Raw genomic sequence first — 13,960 nt, 5'->3', positions numbered from 1 at the left:
AGTTGTCTTACAATAATCAGAAAAAGTACTTAAATAGCTAACAATAAAATGCATAAAGAAATCTTAATTATTAAATGCTTGAGCTTGCTTAATCTCAAGCCCAATAACTAATAGGCTCCAATATAAGGCCATAGGTTGGACTGTCTTCTTTTTGCTCTTCCTTTTATACATGCGTATAATTGGGGGCTTATACCTTGTGTCCGCAAAACTTTCAATATATACAAGTAAGCAATCATTTATCCACTTAATGTAGAACAAATTATGGAGCAAAAATTAATTTTATTGGTATAAAAAAATTGAGGGTTTTTCCAAATTTTTTTGAAGGGTAGACAACTAAAAAATTTTAAATTATATATATATATATATATATATATATATAAAATTCGCCACCCCTGGAGGTGGGGTGGGGGGTCTCATGTTTGGGTTATCATCTTTCTATCAAAAACCTGCTTTTAGTCATTCTCCATATGGGTTTTCAACCAGGGATGCATCCCTTGGCCGTGACTCGTGAGCATTGTTTTATCTCATGTTCTCCTTTTGAAACCAATTCTTACCTGTTCTCCTTTAGGCCGGGTCTGCCACATAACTACCTTTACGGAGGGGTTTATCCAGGGGTATTTCCTGGCGAATACAGATGAAGTGAGCTTGTTTAGAGTCCAAAGCTTTACTATCTACCTCAATCACCTTCCCTAGCCCTTTCCCTATGTCCCAACCTACCTCTTCATGGATTAAAACAAAAGGTCACCCCCACACTAGAGATGTGTGTGAAGGTAGCCGACCTTGCCTCATGCCTCTCTCCCATCGTCGGAGTACCAGTATCTGATTATCAAAACTCCATGGTCCATTATTTAAGACCCACTTCAACTGGCTTTCCATGGTGAATTTGAAATGGAAAAGTCCATCCCCTACGTCCACAATCCGCAGGTCGTTCCCAAACTTCCAAACCGACCTCAGTAGTGATTTGGTCGCTCTTTGGTTGTAGGGTCTGGATGTGAGAAATCTTCCTATCAAACCGAGTGAGCATTCTTCCAGGATTTTTTCTCTCTGAGTGGATGGGACCGTGAGAACTTCCCCTTGGTCCTCCGTTAAGGTTATATGGTGCAAGTGTTCAATGAAATCTGAGTCCATGTGTGTGTCGAAACAGCCAAGGTTCAAAACTAGAAAAAGGTTTATAGGGTACCACGCCTTAACAAGCAGCGGCTTGTAAAGAAAAAGAATGCAAAAATTACACTTTCGTCTCTAAATTTTTACGCGATTCCACTTTAGTTCTTAAATTTTATTTCCACCACTTTTAGTTCCTATTTTGAAAAATGTGTCTCGTTTTTGTTCCTGTTTTTACATTAAAAATGGAGAATGTACACGTGGCAAACAGAGTGCATTGTTGGCATGCTAAAAACTGACGTGACCATTAAAATAATAATAAAAAATGTTATTTGACATTAAAAATTGCCATGTCAGCATCTAAATTTAAAAAAATTTATTAATTTTAACTAAATAAAAAAAAATTAAAAACAGAATTAAAAATAAAAAATCACATGAATTGAGATCTAAATGCATTTTAAACAAGAACAACAAGAACACAAACCCATAAATTAAAAAAAAAAAAAAAAAAGTGTTTTACAAAAGTGTTTCTTTATCCCTATAAGGTGAAGTTGTTTTGTCCTCGTCGGTGAAGTTGGAGGTTTTGGTCTCTCTGAAACCCTTTGTTACAAATCTCACAAACAAATCGGTTTGTTGCCATTAGAGTCTTTGGTGATAAAGCTATAACCTCAGCATCTGGATCTGCAAAAAAAGTACAAAATAATGAAAATTTATTTCCAAAGTTTTGAAAATTCATTGGAAAAGTGTTTCCAAGTTTCGGTTTTGATATCTCACCTGGCATTCTTGGAAGGTTTCGCTTTTTCTTTAGTGGTGGAATAGGCGGGTTTTGAGTTTGACACCCAGATGATGAAATTCCATTTCTCCAGAAGCTGTAGAAACTGCCATTGGCAAGGAATTCTCTAGCTCCAATTCTTCAAGGCCAAATAAAGTTCAAAAGCTAGCTTTTATTCTTGTTCTTCTACTCGTTCTGTTTGTTGGGTCTTCAATTTCTGGGCTCAAAGAGATAATTCATGTCTTGGATTTAAGATTTCAACTTTTGGGGGAGAAATAATGAAGAAACTTTTTTTTAATAACACATTTTTTTTTTTATAAAATTTCTGAGTTTGTGTTCTTAAATCTGAGACAAAAATGAGACGCTTTTTTCAGGATAGGGATTAAAAGCGGTGAAAATAAAAGTTAGAGACCAAAGTGAGAATCGCGTTAAAATGTGGGGACGAAAATGTGGTTTTCGCCGAAAAAGAAAGGAGAAAAAGTTTGTAGGGTACCACGGCTTATCAAGCAGCGTCGTGAAAAGAATAAGAAAAGCAAAAAAAAGAAAAAAGAGAACCACGCAAAGCATGAAGAAAACTCACCCTAGGTGAGAGAGAAAACTCCTACCGAGAGGAGAAGAAAAAAACTATTTTAATTATGCCCTTTAATATGCCTAGTAAATGCACCAATCAAATACCAAATTGGTACAACTAAAATCAACCCAAAAGTCCCATTTTTTTTTTTCCTCTCAATTAAGACATTAAAATTTCTACCAACGGGGGCTTGGTTGAGTGGGTAAGGTTTGTTCGTTTCGTGTACCACACCTAGATTCGAATCCTACTACTCGTAGGAGTCCGTTGGTGGACATCCTTAGTGGGGTAACTCCCCACAGAGGTACAAGCGGGCCCCCGAGATCGGACTACCATGTCCGAGGCCTCTGGAATATAGCCATAAAGGCCCTCATTTTAGTTTCTCAAAAAAAAAAAAAAAAAGACATTAAAATTTCTCTTAATTGCACTACAAAGCTAATATGGCTCAATGGATGCACAAAACTGATTCCAAATTGGATCCACCAAATTCAAACCAAAAGTCACGTGATTTATTTCTTAATTAGGACATTTAATAAAATAAATGATCCAAATTAAATTACACCTAATAATTGGGAGTTGATTATTATAAAATAAATTTGCCTCACTTAATTTAGTCAAACTTGTTAACTCGAGTGAGTAATAAGCCCTTCCAAAACAGTCCAAATCTTCTATTCCTCACCCTTTGTCCTCTACTTTATGTTTCATGAATTAAAATTTGTCACATGTCCACTTATTTCATTAATGCCTAATTTTATACTTTTTCTTCTTTCATTCACCTAAAATAAAAAATAAATTAATAAAAAAAAAACCAATACATCACAGCACGACAATAGCACCACCACCAACCTCCGTTGGCATAGGATGTCGATGATACTAGTCATGGTCATGCCACTGTTGCCACTAAACTCACCTATTTCAGATCTGGCTCTTCGATAGATTTCACCTAAACCCAATCTACGATTCTTCTCCACTTGGAATAATCCACAAAAATCAAAGAATGTTCTCAACTGGGTTCTGTCTATTTTCACCACTTTATAGTCCCTTTCTCTCTTTTCCGTCACTTGCCAACCAAAGCCCATAAAAATTTCTTCCTATTTCCAAGTCTTTACCGTCCACCTCCAATTACACTCCTAGACATGAGTTTGCTTCTGTAATCAAATCATGATTTGAGATTTGAAGTTTTTGATTTTCTTATGGGTTAATTGGCAATCTCTTTTTTATTTTGTGAAATCAGAGTTTGTAAGGTTAGTGGCAGTGATGGCAATGTGGTGGTGGCACCCGTGACCTTTAATTAGGGCACACATTAAGTTTTTTATTTTTTGAAATATTTTCTCGAAAATTGAAAAAGCTGTCATTACTTTTTCAATTCTCGAGAAATTTTTTTCCAAAAATAAAAATTAGGGCACACACATTAGTAAAATCCATTAATAAAATAAGTGGACAAGTGATGAATTTTAATTCAAGGAACATAAAGTAGAGCACAAAGGATGTGACAGAAAATTTGGACTTAACCAAAATACATGATGTTTGATTTCAACAAGAGGATACGAAATTCACGTTTATAATTTTAATTGCTTCCGCTTCTCAACCAAAAAAAAAAAAAAAAAACATTATTGCTTCTTTGGACACTTCAATTTCCCTTTTACAGGTAACTCGTGTCGCATAGCATAAAGGGTTAGTTGTATTATGGGTTGCCTCACACATGTCTCATGCATAAACAAACCATTTTTTTTTTTTTTTTTTAAGAAACAAACATGCATAAACAAACCTAGATCTTCCAACTATGGTTTGTATATGATTTATTACCGGTTATTTATTTTAGAATAGATGAATTATTACCTAATCATCATTGAAAATCAAATCATTGATGGCAACATGACTAACACTCCTACAGCCACGTGTGCTATCCATTAATGACATGCCCAAAATCGATAAAGGCCTTGACATGCAAAGACACTTTTCCAATATAAAACTCATTCTCATGTGGGAGCATTCTAGCTATTCCTTGTAATAGACTGGATATGTTTTAGAGGAGGCTATTAATTGGCTGAATCTATCCCAAATGGCTCTTTAACAAAATGATGTTTAAGATCTAAAGTTACTGTCTATTTTGATCGTTTTAATTGCCCTCCTTGTTTTATTTTAATGTTATAAGGGATTAAGTAATGTTACAAACACAAATTGTTTTATAATATTTTCATAGACTGTTGATGTAGTCAATCTCTTATTGGTTTTCATCTGGGCCCACCATTAATATCACATTTTTATTTGCCAATAATCACTTACCATATTAGCAGTTTATAAATTTTTTTATAAAATAATTTATATCTCTAACATTATTCATAAGAAAAAAGCTGACTTAGTAGTAGTTGTTTAATATTTTTTGAGCGGTATAAAAGCCTAGAGTAGACCAAAAAAAAACTACTACATTAACAAAATGACTTGCTCTATAAGGCTTTGTATGCTCCAAAAGTCTCACATACAAACCATTTATAAAATATTCATTATAAAGTTTCTATGCCCCTATAAAATCAATTTAATGGAAAGTCTCTATTGTTTTGGGTGGGGGGGGGGGTAATTTTCGTGCATAAAATCTACTTTAAAGAGAGGTTTAACTATTTTGGTCTTGCACTACAACTCAAATTCCTAAAAATTGGTTAGACATGATACAACATATAGACTGTGTTTGGATTGCGCGTTTGCGCGTCCACGTTCAATATTTCTGCGTTTTCCTTTTTTTTTTTTTTTCCAAGCCGCAGTTGTTGACCAGATTTTCCATGAACAGTGCTCAGATGCACTGTTCATGGACCCACAAATTACACTTTTTATCAACTTTTTCATTAAAAATGGGTCCCACAGCACTATTTACACATTTAAAAATTATTTCGTTACAGTGTTTTCAGTTTCAGTTTTCAGTTTCAGCAAAAATAGGCTCAATCCAAACGGACCCATAACTTCCATGTTTGATAGAGATAGCCAAACATTAGATACTCTATAGCATCCCGTGACTTTGTTATTAGATCAAGCAAAGCCTCAGGGAGCTTCGACCATGGCCTCATCACTATTGTTGAACATATTTTTCTTCTTGCTGTTACTACCCTCTTGCAATTCCATTCCAACCTTCACACAAATAGAAAATATAGATTAGATCAATATACATCATTCATGTGACTAAATAACATAAAATAATTTTGGATTCATAATAGTGACTTGTTTTTAATTCAGTTTTCCCCCATCATGTGCTTGTACAATACTTCTAAACTTAATATATTATGCTAGATATGGTGCCAACTACTATCCTTGAAGATGTCAATCAGTTTGAGCAATTAAGACGACATTCTTTTGCTCAAAAAAAGACGACATTCTTAGAACCTAAATCAGCCAGAATTTATTTCAGGCATCATAACAAACGTAATGAAGGAAGTTTCAAAATTACACACATATACAAATACTTAAAACATGCTATGAGGTGCAAGGGATAATAACATTGATTATTGAGCTAAGGCTTTGTTGTTGTATATTGAACTACGTACATATGTTTTCCACTACTAAAGATACTAAATTAACCAAAGTTACTACAACTACTAACTCTTTTTTCAGGCATAACGATCAAGACAATAAAACCAACATTGATATTACTCATTCTAACATTATTCAAACATATATATAGGGCACCTTTGATACACTGTAATGATTATTATATGGGAATAAGAATAAGTATTACAAGAAATATATTAAGTTGGAATGTAATAAGTATTACTATTTATTAGTTTGGTGATCATTTAAGAATAGAATCCTGAACATGCATCCACAATTTAGTAGAGTATAAAAAGAAGGTGTATTTAAATCATTTTTAAGTCAAATTTATTAAAATACACTTATTTTAGGGTATTCAAAATAGAGTTAATAATTAACAATAAAGAAAATTTATTTTCTTTCCTTTTAAAGATGTGGCAACTAATGGCTTTTTAGGAAATTTTTTTAAAAAGTTATTGTAAGGACGCGATTCGTGGCGGACCGTAACAGTGTCGGGTTCGCACGTAAAAAGGCCCCTAACAATATCATTTGTAGAGCGTGGGTTTGGAAGGCTAGGCCCTGGTTGACAGGCGGTAGGTTTTTCGCGGTGTTCGTACAAGTTTAAGTTTTCCTTCACCCCTGGAGTCTTTCTCCTGGAGGTGGGTTGGGAGGCTCTGGTTTTTTGCCACTTTTCCCAACCCCTGTTGGGTGCACTAACTTTTACATTATATAGTCCTTCTTGGTTGATCCTAGCCCTCCACTTGTAGGTCAGGCAGGAGCTTATTTCTGTATCCATCCCATCAACCGTCCCGTCTAACTTTCTATTAGTTGCATGGATCGAAGTTTACACCGTCCAAACGTCTTTTCTCATTAATCAGCTCTGAGTATTGGCAGGTGCATTTACTGAAGAGGGGACGCATTTTCCTTGGTCCAATTTCACACCTTGCTTCCCTATGGGTCCCATTCCGTTCACATCCCCTTGAGGGGGCTTTTTGGGGATTGCCTACACCATGGTGTTGGTCTTCCCATTGAAGCTTTGGAATGTCGAGGACAGGGTAGGTTCTCAGCCGTTCCCCTTGCTACCTCGGCCACAGATCATTCGTCTTCGGCAAGATACCTCCTCGGCACGGGCCCTGGGCCCAGATAGAGCTTGGGCCGGATTGCAGACCTCTCGGACCCACAATAGCCCCTCAAAATCTTGCTATCCGTCCCCTCGGACGGATAGGAGGGTTTTGATGACATCAGGGATCTGCCAATGCCTATCAATCCTTGTCATCTATCGATTCCCGAGGTTTTTCACCTGCCCAAGGCACGTTCCTAGAGCCGTTGGAAGGCGAAACGTGGCCTCATTAAATACGGGCGGCTTGGTGTTTCCCACGTTCAACGGTGTGATGGAAATCGAACGGTGGTAATCTCCTGGCCTCTTTGGGCGGGAAAAAGGGCGTGCAGTTTACCCTAGAAAGTATAAAAGATTTTTTGGAGATGGATTCGTCTCTCCAGTTCTGTACTTAAGAGTTTTAGTGCGTGTATCCAGGGTTCATCCGAACTTCCGCCCAAATTCAAGTCTATCTCAAGCACATATAGCCCATCCGAAGCGTAATTCTCCTTTTATGTAAGTTCCCTATCTCCATTACCTCGCGTTTTTTTCTTTTCTGAGTTTATTTCTCTTTGGCTCCCTTTCTTTTCCGTCGCGGGTTAGGTTTGTTTTAGTAAATGACAAAGGCGACTAAATTGAGATTGAGGAAGTTGGTCGATACTGAAGAGGCGATGAATAAGTTCATCGTTGATTATAGGATTCCCCCCAACGTAAGTCTGGAGCACTGTAAGATGGGGGAATGGCACATTAAGAGGGGAACGGGCGCGGTTGTAATTCCCGTCCTCGCCTTTGTAGAGGGAGGTATGAGAATCCCTATGGGACCAGTGACGAGGGGTTACCTCAAGCATTTCCGTTTAGCCCCTACCCAGTGCGCCGGCAACGTTCTTAGGATTTTGGGTTGCGTGGACGCTTTAAACGAGAAGATGGGTTTAAGACTGACCCACCATGATGTAAACTGGTGCTATAACCTCCAGAAATTGAAAGGAAAAACCTACTATATGAGTTCGAGAGATGATAGGGTTCGGTTGATCCAGTGCCTCCCTGATTCCAACAAGGGACTGAACAAGGATTTCCTTATCGTCTCTGGGGAGTGGCATGATGGCGATCCATGCCCCGTAGTAGAAGGAGAACCAGGTGGGGTATTAAGAATGGAAGAGGGATAACCCTTTAAACCATTCTAACCTAACGTCTTCCGATAACTAACCATGCATATATGTTTGTTGTTTTTGTAGATGAACACGCCTATACACGGCATTTTCATTTAGTCAATCGGGCGGACTTGGAGACCGTTTTACAAGCGGCGGTTTTTGTGAATGACAGTGATGGCCAAGTCCGTGCAGCTCACAAAATACTAGGGTACCCTTCGGTTCAGAAGTCATTCGGGGACGCGAAGCACGTGATTAGTGCCCGCCGTCCTTGGCTTCCAAAAATTACCGTGGTAGAGAAGGGATTTTTAATCTCGCAGGAGCCAGCTGTCCCCAAGAACCTCCCCCTGGTGGGCCCCTCTTCATCTCATCAAGCAGCAGAGGACGAAGGTGAGCCAGATCAGCCGGAGGAAGGGTTCGGGGTATTTGACTTAGTCTACCAATTCGAGGACCCTCCTGGTGACCTAGGTGACCCAGCCTTGTCCGAGGCGGAATTGTCATTAATAGGCACCTCTTCTCAAGCCGAGATGGGAGTCAAGAGAATACATTTAACTCCCCTTCTTCAACTCCTCGAGGACCAACCAGGGAAGGATACCCAGGAGGCACCACAACCCACTGCTCCTCCTCCACCACCTCGGCCCCTTACAATCCAGACCAGGTCATCCTCCACCAAGTCTCAGCCACAATCCGAAGCAGGTTCTGGTCATGCCAGATTTTTGGTATGTCAGAAAAAGGAATTTCCGCCATTAGCGCCGTCTGCCTTGTAGCAGGCAAATTTTTGTGGGGGCTCCCCAACTTCCGGCTCCCTGCACCTTTCCTGTAGATGGTGTTAGCCTGAGGTCAGGTTCCCTGCACCTTTTCTTCACCGGTGCAGGCCCCAAGTTGGATTCTTTTGCTGCCTGAGTTATGGGCGCGCAGAAGCATTGAGGAGAAATAAGGTCTCGAGGCAGCAGCCAACCTCTCCTCTGTGCTACCTCCACGGCTTTATCTTCACTCTCTTGTATTTTTCGTTACTCACGTAGTTAGCTTCAATATAGGCTTTGTTTCGGCTTTTCATTGTACACTGTACTGTTCCTTTGTCTTAATAAAATATGTGTCTATTTCTCTATACATATCTTTCTTCTCCGTAACCACTACTTTGTGCATGAATGTTAAATATAAGCTTGCCCTTAATGACATTCTAGGCAGAAAAATGTCTTAACACAGATTCATACTAGTTTAAACTTACAAATATTATCAAGCATAACAAGGTTAATCATCAATAAATTAAACTCTTCGAACTAACCGGGATAACCGCTGAGTGCTGCGCGATGCATACTAGAGCGATGTCCGAGAACGATAAACTCTAAATCATTCGTCCGAGAGGGTAGCCGAGTATCGAGGGGCTTTGGTTGTGCTTTTGGGTAATATGTTGCGCCGTATCGCATCAACCCCTTTGATACTGGGGATCTGAGGGTAGACCGAGGAATCCGCGCAATCAAGGTATTAACCCATCTGTTAACGCGGAGTTCTCTTTGGATGGATTTCGAGATTTATGTGCCATAGTTTTTTTTTTTTTTTCTAGATAGTTGGTTCCTCATCCAGGTAGTTGGTTTCCCCATAGGCTTGAGTCCGAGGACTATGCAATGCCTTGGTTCTGTCCAAAACCTAGTTTTCCTCATCCAGGTAGTTGGTTTCCCCATAGGCTTGAGTCCGAACCATGCAATGCCTTGGTTCTGTCCAAAACCTAGTTTTCCTCATCCAGGTAGTTGGTTTCCCCATAGGCTTGAGTTGCAATGCCTTGGTTCTGTCCAAAACCTAGTTTTCCTCATCCAGGTAGTTGGTTTCCCCATAGGCTTGAGTCCCATGCAATGCCTTGGTTCTGTCCAAAACCTAGTTTTCCTCATCCAGGTAGTTGGTTTCCCCATAGGCTTGAGTCCGAGACTATGCAATGCCTTGGTTCTGTCCAACCTAGTTTTCCTCATCCAGGTAGTTGGTTTCCCCATAGGCTTGAGTCCGTGGACCATGCAATGCCTTGGTTCTGTCCAAAACTAGTTTTCCTCATCCAGGTAGTTGGTTTCCCCATAGGCTTGAGTCCGAGGACTATGCAATGCCTTGGCTCTGTCCAAAACCTAGTTTTCCTCATCCAGGTAGTTGGTTTCCCCATAGGCTTGAGTCCGTGGACCATGCAATGCCCTGGTTCTGTCCAAAACTTAGTTTTCCTCATCTAGGTAGTTGGTTTCCCCATAGGCTTGAGTCCGTGGACCATGCAATGCCCTGGTTCTGTCCAAAACCTAATTTTCCTCATCCAGGTAGTTGGTTTCCCCATAGGCTTGAGTCCATGGACCATGCAATACCCTGGTTCTGTCCAAAACCTAGTTTTCTCTTTGTGTGGGATCTTGGCTTTATGGGAGTTAGCTCCTCAACCAAGCCCCTAAAGTTTATCCGTACGATTAACGCTATCAAGTACCTAGTTTGCTCTTTACGGAGGACCTTGACTTTAAAGGTGTTAATTCCTCAGCCAAGCCCCTAGTTAAGAAACGTAGCCCCTAGTAGAACTTTGTACTAGAACTCTATAACCAACGGTTAGAAATAACGAAGAAACTCTATCGACCCACATCCTATACCAACACGCAAGCCTTTCCCACAGATGGCGCCAATTGTAAGGACGCGATTCGTGGCGGACCGTAACAGTGTCGGGTTCGCACGTAAAAAGGCCCCTAACAATATCATTTGTAGAGCGTGGGTTTGGAAGGCTAGGCCCTGGTTGACAGGCGGTGGGTTTTTCGCGGTGTTCGTACAAGTTTAAGTTTTCCTTCACCCTTGGAGTCTTTCTCCTGGAGGTGGGCTGGGAGGCTCTGGTTTTTTGCCACTTTTCCCAACCCCTGTTGGGTGCACTAACTTTTACATTATATAGTCCTTCTTGGTTGATCCTAGCCCTCCACTTATAGGTCAGGCAGGAGCTTATTTCTGTATCCATCCCATCAACCGTCCCGTCTAACTTTCTATTAGTTGCATGGATCGAAGTTTACACCGTCCAAACGTCTTTTCTCATTAATCAGCTCTGAGTATTGGCAGGTGCATTTACTGAAGAGGGGACGCATTTTCCTTGGTCCAATTTCACACCCTGCTTCCCTATGGGTCCCATTCCGTTCACATCCCCTTAAGGGGGCTTTTTGGGGATTGCCTACACCATGGTGTTGGTCTTCCCATTGAAGCTTTGGAATGCCGAGGACAGGGTAGGTTCTCAGCCGTTCCCCTTGCTACCTCGGCCACTGATCATTCGTCTTCGGCAAGATACCTCCTCGGCATGGGCCCTGGGCCCAGATAGAGCTTGGGTCGGATTGCAGACCTCTCGGACCCACAGTTATTATATAAGATGAAGGAATAAATATTCAGTACTTTTGATAAAGAATAGTTATTCCTCATTTTGAAGAATAACTATTCATTGTAACAAAAACATAACCAAACAATCGAATAGTGATACTATAGGAATATCTATTACATTACAGTGTCTATTACAGTCTACCAAACGTGCCCATAGTACTCATATTTTGCACCTAGGAAAAAAAAAAGGGTAAAATATTGTTTTGGTCTTTAAACTTTATCAAAAGTTTGGTTTTCATTCCTAAATTTTAAGAAATTCATTTTTCGTTCCTAAACTATAAAAAAGTTCATCTTTCATCCTTAAACTATTGAAAATCTTTTATTTATGTCCTTAAATTTTATCAAAAATTTGTTTTTCACCCCTAAACTATTGAAAAAAAGTTATTTTTTCATCTCTATTTTTGTCTCTAAACTATTGAAAAAATTCTTTACAAAGTTTAGAAATGAAAAAAAGAACTTTTTAAAGTTTAAAAACGGAAAACAAACTTTTGGCAAAAGTTAGGGACCAAAATAGTATTTTATCAAAAAAAAAAAAAAAAATCTCAATCATGTATTACAAAATGACTTACCTGTCATCTGTATGATTGGCCATTTTCCGAAAACATAGAGAGATTCAGTTTCACAACTTAAGGAAGCTCAATAAAACACATTCACATTCCCCAACTGCAAGTCAAATGGTAAAATCAAAAGATAATTATATATACATGTTAATATCAATTACATGGCATAAATTTGCTATTACAAATTGAATTGACAAATCAAAGAAAAAAAAAAATCAAACACATATTTGACTTAAAAGTAATTAAGGAACCCATACTTTGACCAAAAAATCCAAGTGTTTGTTTTTTGAGCAAGAATCACTGTGTTACCTTACCTTCACCATGATACAAACTCCAATTTTTAATGGCAGAGCACGAGGAGATTTTTCATCAATATGATAATGGGAATGGAAACCAAAAGCATGACTGGGGTCTTCATGGTCCAAGATAATAAAATCATCCCTAAGAGTAACATAAGCATGAGACTTTTTGGTAGTACCGGTGAACCAAATGGCCACGGCGATAAAATCTGGGATGGAGGACTCATAGTATCTCTCTTCAATAGATCTGGCAAAAGCGAAAGACCTTCTAACGTAATTCGAATGTGGAAAGGAAAAGAAGGTTTGAGGAGAGATGAGGGATCAGGATCTAAGAAAAACCAACTTAGGAATTAATTGATTGTTGGAATCTGAAATTTCCTCTCTTGGGCATGTTTTTTATTTTCCCATCGAAAAACAATTCTTGTGCCATGAAATTCATTGCTTGATCTTAGGGCCTATGGTTTGACCTTCAGATAAGGCTGAAACCACCTAACAGAAGAAGATGATTTGTAATTATAGAACAGAACGTGAGAGAGATCAACAATGAACAAAGAAAATTTGGTGAGGGGTTGGGAAAGAAGCAATTGAGATGTGACTACAACAGTAATTCTCACTTGGACCACCATCTTTTCATAGACATACACGAACTCGTTCTCATACCAGCAAGAACATTGACAATTCTAATATCTATGTTAGTTTGATATTTTGTTACTAGTTAGCTCAAATAGCTTGGAATAACTTTTATGTATAGTTTTTTAAAATCTTACATTTTCCCGCATTTTCTTACTTTTTCAAGTTATAAATATACTTTAGCACATTTTTAGCAAATTTTTTAATAGCATAAAGCTAAATAAGCTGTTTCCAAACTTTCAAAAAAAATGATTTAAATATTGCAAATAGCAATAATAATTCATAGACATAATCATATAATGTTCAACAAATATAAATATATAAAGATTACCACCGCACACCCTTGGTGCGATGGTCATTCCGCAAGTATAAGTGCTTGTCGGATGTAGGGGGTAAGGGTCGGGATTCAAGTCTCCAGGAGAGAGTTTCACACACATATACACTTAGATTAGGCTAGAGTAGAAATTCTATCTTGTATAAATATATATGTGTGTGTATATATATATATATATATATATATATATATATATATATAAAGATTAATATTACTCAATATATGTCAGAAATTTTGATTAAATATATAGTAACTCTAAGATATAAATGAAATATATTAGTGATTTAGAACTTAATAATAAGTACTGTTAAGTTGTCTTTTTTTTTTTTTTTTTAATTAAGAAAAATTAAATTAATAAATAGATGAATTTCAAATGAGTTTGGATTCATTAATAATTTTATGTGGAATAAATTTGAAATTAAATTGCTAAAATTTAATAGAATTCGGAACAAGTTTGAGATATATATTCTTTAATAAATAAATTTGAATTTAAAATAAGTACTCTCAATTCTGATCTATCTTTTTTTCATTCTTAATTAAGTGTACTGAAATGGCCATAGTGTAGCGAAATGA

General features: G+C 38.1%; 1 long non-coding RNA gene across 1 annotated transcript; it reads right to left on the bottom strand.

Annotated features, from left to right (window-relative positions):
- Nucleotides 1-5,357: 5,357 nt before the first annotated feature.
- On the bottom strand, nucleotides 5,358-13,071 carry LOC115952021. Its single transcript, XR_004083292.1, has 3 exons — nucleotides 12,439-13,071; nucleotides 12,134-12,227; nucleotides 5,358-5,561 (listed from the first exon to the last, which is right to left on the bottom strand). It is a non-coding gene; the product is annotated as an uncharacterized LOC115952021 (long non-coding RNA).
- Nucleotides 13,072-13,960: the final 889 nt, after the last annotated feature.

Source organism: Quercus lobata, chromosome 1 (genome assembly GCF_001633185.2).
Source record: "Quercus lobata isolate SW786 chromosome 1, ValleyOak3.0 Primary Assembly, whole genome shotgun sequence".
Classification (NCBI taxonomy): domain Eukaryota; kingdom Viridiplantae; phylum Streptophyta; class Magnoliopsida; order Fagales; family Fagaceae; genus Quercus; species Quercus lobata.
Note: the sequence above shows the minus strand (reverse complement) of the source record. Positions and strands in the feature narration are given on the sequence as shown.